Source organism: Phoenix dactylifera, unplaced genomic scaffold (assembly GCF_009389715.1).
Source record: "Phoenix dactylifera cultivar Barhee BC4 unplaced genomic scaffold, palm_55x_up_171113_PBpolish2nd_filt_p 001785F, whole genome shotgun sequence".
Lineage (NCBI taxonomy): Eukaryota > Viridiplantae > Streptophyta > Magnoliopsida > Arecales > Arecaceae > Phoenix > Phoenix dactylifera.
Genome location: NW_024069082.1, coordinates 1 through 7,085, shown reverse-complemented (window position 1 = coordinate 7,085; position 7,085 = coordinate 1). Strand labels below are relative to the sequence as shown.

Below are 7,085 nucleotides of genomic sequence, written 5' to 3'. Positions count from 1 at the left end.
AATTGGTTATACCATCCACTTTATAATATTTTTGATTATATAGTCGTAAGATTTAATTATCCAACTTATACTAGTATCTATATCTATACTTCCACTATTCCATTTGTATCCATATTGGTTTAAAAAAATATAGATATAAATTTTTATATATGACTAATACCCGTATATATTTCTGTATTTGTTAAACAAAATAAATTTAAAAAATTGCAAAAACACCCCTTCAAGTTTGGGTCATTTACAGTTAGACCCAAAATATTTCAAAGAATATTAATTAGCCACCAAAACATTAAATTCGTTGCAATATGGCCTAGTTGTCTATCTTCTTTACAAAACGTTATCAGGTAAGGATCACTTGATAACTAAAATTTTGTAAAATTTTGGAATTGCCCTTCCTAATAACTTAAAGAAGGTTTCTTGTTTTGGCTGGAATTGAAGGGGATGGAGGGAGAGCAGCATTTTGATATCTGTGTATGTGGATAGATGATAAAAAATGGAGCACTGTAACATCAATGCAAATAGATGAATGATAGAAGATAGATTGCTTTAAGATCTATGCAAATAGATGAATGATAAATAATGGAGTGCTTTGATATTTATGCAGGAGGATGAATGATATAGATAGAGCATATTGAGATCTATGCATGCAAATGGATGATATAAGATAGAATGTTTTAAGATCTATGCATGTGAATAAATGACAAAAACTATAGCACTTTTGAGATCTAGGGGGATGGATGATGGAGGATGGACCATTTGTGATTTATGCAAGTGGATGGATAACCAAGAATGGAGCACCTCAAAATCCATTCAGATGGATTAATGATAGAGGATGGAGTGCTTTGAGATTTGTGCAGTATAAAATAGTAGAGGATGAACTGCTTTGAGGTCTGTGTAGGTAGATTGATGATAAAGGATGGAGTGATTTGAGATTTGTGCAGCAAATAGATGATAGAGGATGGAGCAATTTAAGATTTATGCGAGCAGAAAAATGATAGAGGATAGAGTTCGTTAAGATATGTGAAGGTGATAGATGATAGATGATGAATCTCTTTAAAATTTGTGTGGATGTATAGATGATAGAGGATAAAATACTTTGAGATCTTTGCATGCAAATGGATTATGAACAAAGTGCTTTAAGATCTATGAATGTGGATTGATGATAAATAAAAGAGCTCCTTGAGATTTGTGCATGAGGATGGATGATTAAGAACGAGCACTTTAAGATTTGTGCTGGCAAATGAATGACAAATGATGGAGGTGGTGCACTTTAAAATGTGTCGGTTGATGGACGACAAAGGATTGTGCGCTTTAAAATCTGTGCAGGTGGATGCATGATAGAATATGGTGCGCTTTAAGATCTGTGCAGCTGGATGGATTATAGAGGATGGAGCATTGTGCAGGTGGATGGATCATAAAGAACAGCCCCTCTAATCCAAGGGTATTATCTTTTTTTGTTGCTACGTTAATTGTATTAGAATTAAGATAGATAGTTGGGCCAGAGTGCAACCAATTTAAAGCTTTAGTGGCTGATTGTTATTTTTTAATTGAGATTTAAATATAAATAGTCTGAATTTGAAAGGATGTTCTTGTAATTTTGTCTAAACTTTATTACATTATTTAAAAATTTCTTTTTGGTCATATAAATAAAAAAAATATCTCGCTTCTAGGTCCCGCTTGTTAAACTTCGACCACGGATCAAAAAGAGAGGAGTAGTGCCTGGTCCCCTTTTGATGCCCTGCCACCAGCCGAAAGCTAGGAGACTTTAAAAGTGAAACGAAAAATAGGGAAAAAATAAAGACAAAGATCGAGTGCTCGAACGACCAATTAGCTGAAGATTGACAGGTCATACACTTCTGTGGACAGACCTGGGATGTCTGCTGGCTGGGGTCCACGAGACACTGTGAGTGTGCATGGCTGGGTGCTTGTAATCTGGTGTAAAAAACTTCTATCTTTTTCGCTTCGCGGCGTCGACCCTGGGCCGAGTCTTTTTGGGGCGTGCTCCGCACATGTGTCGAACTCTCATTGGACCCCATCAACCCGCGGGCAAGCTTCCGAGACGCGCGGTTCAGCTGTCGACAGCGGGGCCTCCAACACACCCGGAATTCAAATCTCATTCAAATCCAATTTAATCTTAGACTTATAGTGAGCCGGGGGGAGAAACTCGATCTATAAGATGAGAAGAGAGGAGGCGGAATTGGGGGCGTAGGCTAAAGAAGAAGTTAAGAGAGAGAGGAGATCGTGTGTTGTCGAGATTCCGGAGGTCTCGTTCTTGACTTAGCTGCCGTAGGAGGAGATGAAGAAGGCCGGGGTCGTCGCCGCGTCGGTTGCCGCCGCATCTTCGGCGGCCTTCGCCTCGGGCGCCGACCGCCCCGCCGCCGCCCGCCCGTCCTCCACCCCCATCGAGGTACCCCCTCCTCCGAAACCCTAACCCTAGCTATTGGGCATTTCTTGCTCTAAGTTTTTTTCCCTTTTTTCTTGGGGTATTTTCTTCGAACGGATTGTAGGGATCGGGAGGTTCGAGGAAGGAGACCGGATCGAGGAGGGGAGGGGACGAGAAGTTCGCCCCGAGATTCGATGGTTTGAGGTTTATCGAGACGCTCGTCACGGCGCACAGATGACGCCCGTCGATTCGTCCGTCGCCGCTACGCGTATAGTTCTTGGTGTCATCTTCTGTATTTTTTTGGTTTTCTTTCCTCTCCTCTTCCTCTTTTATTAGGAGGAAGAGAGACTAATATAGTTTTTATGGGGATTTATCACATGATTGGTAGCGTGAGATGGCTACAAGTTTTGGTAGTTACAGAGTGCGTGTAATGATCCCACTTGGAATATCTCTCGCTATATTCTGGTTATTCATGGTTGGATTTTTTTCCTATTTCAGAAAAATACTGCTTTGTTTTATTGGGATGAATCAACATCTGGCACAGGGGCACCAGTTTGTGGGGTCCCACTTAGGTGGGTTCCGAACTTGGACAGCCCACTGCGTGTCTTATGCTAAACCAAACCAAAGTTACAAATTTGAATGCCATGTAGAAATTTAAAAAGTGAGAGGAGATTTTTTTTTTTTTTTTTTTTGGTAATCAGATTGATTAAATCAATCTAGAATAAATATATACATATGCGAGAATCAAAAAAAAAAAAAAAGTAGGAACATATGAAAAAATCATCCATGGAGCAGATTTAATGTGATTATCTGTCACCATCCAATCTTTCTATAAATATGCATGGCTTTGAAAGAATGTAGGGCTGTCCTTATTTTCTAATAATTTTGTTGAAACAGATGAAAAACAATTTCAAAAGATGCTGATGACCAACTACAAACCATCAAAGAATTTTTTTGGGGAGTAATATGAGTTGCTTTTAGAATTTTTGTAGCCTAAGACACATCTTTTCATGTAACGTAATGTTTTGCTATTGGATCTGTACTATCAATCAATCTAACTCCACCAGCCCAAATTAATGCTCCACTTAAACTTTTTATTACAAATCTAGCGTCCCCCCAATCACTTTTATTCAAAATTCTATCATTAAAATTAACCTTAAAGAAATCAAGGGATGGTGGCTTTCAGGTGTAATAAATCTTGTAAGAGGATGCAGAACCTGCAATCAAAGAGCCATAGTTTTCCTATCTATCAAGGTTTCCTTTAGGGCAGTGACATGTATATTTTTGTGCCTGGCTTCGAAACTCTCATTAAAATCATTCTGAGACTCTGAATAATATTTTGAAATTATGATCATTCCTGACCTCCCAAATCTTGATTTCTTGTTTAAAAAAAAAAAAAAAAACTAAGAGAAAGGGCCATTGATTGGATCATCTCATTTGCCTGTTTACCTTAAATACAGTTGGTGAAGTATCAAATTTGTGCACAGTGGATATTTGTTGGCACAAGAATGGAATGAATGTCTAGTTTCCTTTTGCCTGAAAGATTCTCCGCTTATTGTACATGAAAAGATGACTTCAAAGGTAATTGTCTCCATGGCATGATAAAGTATCTCCCCCACCGGCTCAACCGAAAGGATAATGGTATTACTTTTGGATGGCCCTAATGCTATATAGCATCCAATGTCCGTCTCTTATCTTTTCAGTTTGTTTGACTGCTTAGAAAATTCTTTGGAGAAGGTCGACAGCTAATAGAACATATGCCACGCATTGCTTAGAGAATGAAAATTGATAGAAATATATTTTTTTCTCTATAAATGAGAAATCTCAGGTTCAAATATGAGTGATGATAAATAATCAATGTAATCTTAAAAGGAGAAATTTTTTTTTTAAAATATATGATATGTCTGATAGCTTTCTATGAGATGATGTCTGAGCCTAATTGGAATCCATGACATGATTCAAGGTTCATATTTCATATTACAATCAAGGATTTCATATTGTAATTTGGAGTCTCAAAGATTATTCTCTAGGGCACCCTCACTAGGGGCTTGTTCTTCAGTGGATAAATATTATTGGAAAGTGGTCAACTTTCTTATTGACCAATTTACCCATATTCTAATCCTTCTCTAGATGGGTAAGTTATTTTTCGATGGGTAGATTTACCCATGAAATGGAGGAAAAGTCTTACATACCTGAAAAGTGGGTAAGTTATTTTTCCATCGGCCGGCAAAATAATCTTTTATTTTATTTCTAATATACCCCCAACCCTAATATTACGATATAATATAATATAATATATACTATTATTATAAAAAATAATATATATATATATATATTATAAATAAATATAAGCATATATATATATAAGGTAATATGGAAAATATTGATAGATCTTGCAACTTACCTAGAAAAGTCGTAATATAAAAATACATGGGTAATAGATTTCAGAGCTCCTTTTCAATGCTTAAAAGAATATGAGTAAATTATTTTTCTATCTAAATATTGTTTGAGAAATACTTATTTAGAAAAATATAAATTTCTAGGTAAGTTCTTCAACCTCTAAAAAACGGGCCCTAACACACAAATGTATTACTCACCAAATAGCTTGGTTTCTGTTGCTGAAAATTGGACCCGAGGGCGACCGGTCCGCTGGGAAGGAGGAGCTCCGGCAAGAACTGGTGGGCGGCGATCCGTCAACGGGCGGCGTCCTCCGCGAGTGGCCTACAAAAAGCCGGTGGCCGGGGTTTCCGGCGCCAGCCCTCCGATGCCTAAGTCAGAGGGGGCAAGTATATTCAAAAGTGAGAGGAAAAAAAGAATATCACACAGACTTCAGAGTCCAATCTCCCTTTTTATAGGAAGATATAGGATAATCTATGATATGACGGGGCGAAATTACCGTATGATTGAGCATGTCGTTGGAATTAATGTACGATCGTATGTATTAATGGCTTGCCGTGTGAGATCAGGTTGGAGCCAGGGAGCTGTCATGACGGATCGGACATAGCCGAGCTGAGTTGCCGTGAAGAGCTTGAGGTCCGTAGATAACAGGAGTCGCGTGCATTAATTGTTGAGTGAGCTGAGGGTCTGCAGAGACCATGTGCATTAATTGTTGAGTGAGCCGCAAGTCTGCAGGGACTATGCTCATTAATGGTTGAGTAAGCCGCAGGTCTTCAGGGACCATGCTCATTAATGGTTGAGTAAGCCAGAAGTCTGCAGAGGTCATGCACGTTAATTGTTAGCGACAGTGGCAGGGTATGGCCTCTGGTTAAGCTTCAGAAGGATGTGACCGTGGTGGGTGGGTGGCGAGGTCGGGCTTCCGAGGTTGGCGAACTCCGAGGTCGTGCGCCTGGTCGGGCATCAGGCCGGGCGTTCGAGGTAGGGTGCTTGGACCGAAGTTGCGCGTTAGGTCGGGCGCCTTCAGTTCGGCCGCCCTCAGGTCGGACACCCTTAGGTCGGACGTTCTCAGGTTAGGCGCCGGCAGCTGGTTTATGGGCCTTGGGGCTGTTTATTTTTCTCCAACACTACCCCCCGACTTCCGAGATCAAGCCGCTTGCGAGCTCGGGCGCGGGAAGTAGCTGCCTTAATTGCGTTGGGGGCCAGGGGGTCTTAAATTATTTCGGCGTTCTACGCGCTTCGGGGTTTCTTTAATGAGAGGAGACGGGGCGACGCCCTGTCGTCCTTCGAGGCTACCTCGTGTGGCGGGCTCATAATGGGGCTTCGGGATCCGATGGGACGCTGCATGATTCTGCATTCGAAGCGTCTATCCGGGTTAAGTATGCCACCTCGGCTTTCGGGGCCGACACGTGGCAAGATCTGGCCAGAGGGCAGGATTTAGTTCCGCCGATCTGGGCCGTTGGGGAGGTCTATATAAACCCCTTGCCTTAGCCCTAAAAAGGTCTCGCTTGGCCGCTATTGCTTTTTCTCTCTCACTCGTTTACTTTCTTCTTCCTTCGTCCGACCGACTCTCCCCGGCGGCGTGCTAAGGTGATTTCCGACGGCCGCCTCGAAGGTCTTTTTTCCCACGTAGGCTCGGGGGTTCCCTTCTTCTCCTTCTTCTCCCCCTTATTTCTTGTTTTCTTCTTTGCTTTCCTTCGGTTTTTTGTCTTTTTGGTCGTCCTTCTTCTTTTCTGGGATGGATCGTGGTCCTGGTGAGGTTGGGTCTAACCTGACCGAAGAGGAACTGGATTTGGTCCGTTCCTGGTTCTTTTTTCAGCCCGAGTTTCATCTTGAGCCCACAGGGTCGGAGGACCGGGTAACGAGGCCTCCTCCGGGCCAGATCGAAGTATATGTCGAGACACTCTAGGCCGGCCTCCGGTTCCCCCTTCACGAGTTTGTGAACGAGCTGCTGGTGGAGTACCAGCTCGTCCCAGCTCAGCTCGCCCCGAACTCGTGGAGGACCATTATTGGGTTCATATCCCTTTGCCTTGCGCACGGGATACCGACCCTGGTAGGTGTTTTTCGCCGGTGCTTCTTGTTAAAGTCAAACCCGGCGGACGGGGAGTGGCTATACTTCGCCTTTCGAGGCGGTATATCCCTCTTCTGAGGTGCCCCTCCTCTATCCATGACTGAAAGGGGAGGTTTTTCTTTCTTGCTTCTGAGCTCTCATGGGGGTTTGACCCGAGATGGGGGACTCCCCGACTGGAGGCTCTCAACCGGCTCACCGATCTTTTGACGGACGAGCAGAGGGCATTTGATGCCCTACGCA

General features: G+C 42.2%; 1 long non-coding RNA gene across 1 annotated transcript; it reads left to right on the top strand.

Moving 5' to 3' along the window:
- Positions 1–2,170: 2,170 nt before the first annotated feature.
- On the top strand, positions 2,171–2,883 carry LOC120109089. Its single transcript, XR_005510123.1, has 2 exons — positions 2,171–2,404; positions 2,505–2,883. It is a non-coding gene; the product is annotated as an uncharacterized LOC120109089 (long non-coding RNA).
- The last annotated feature ends 4,202 nt before the right edge of the window (positions 2,884–7,085 follow it).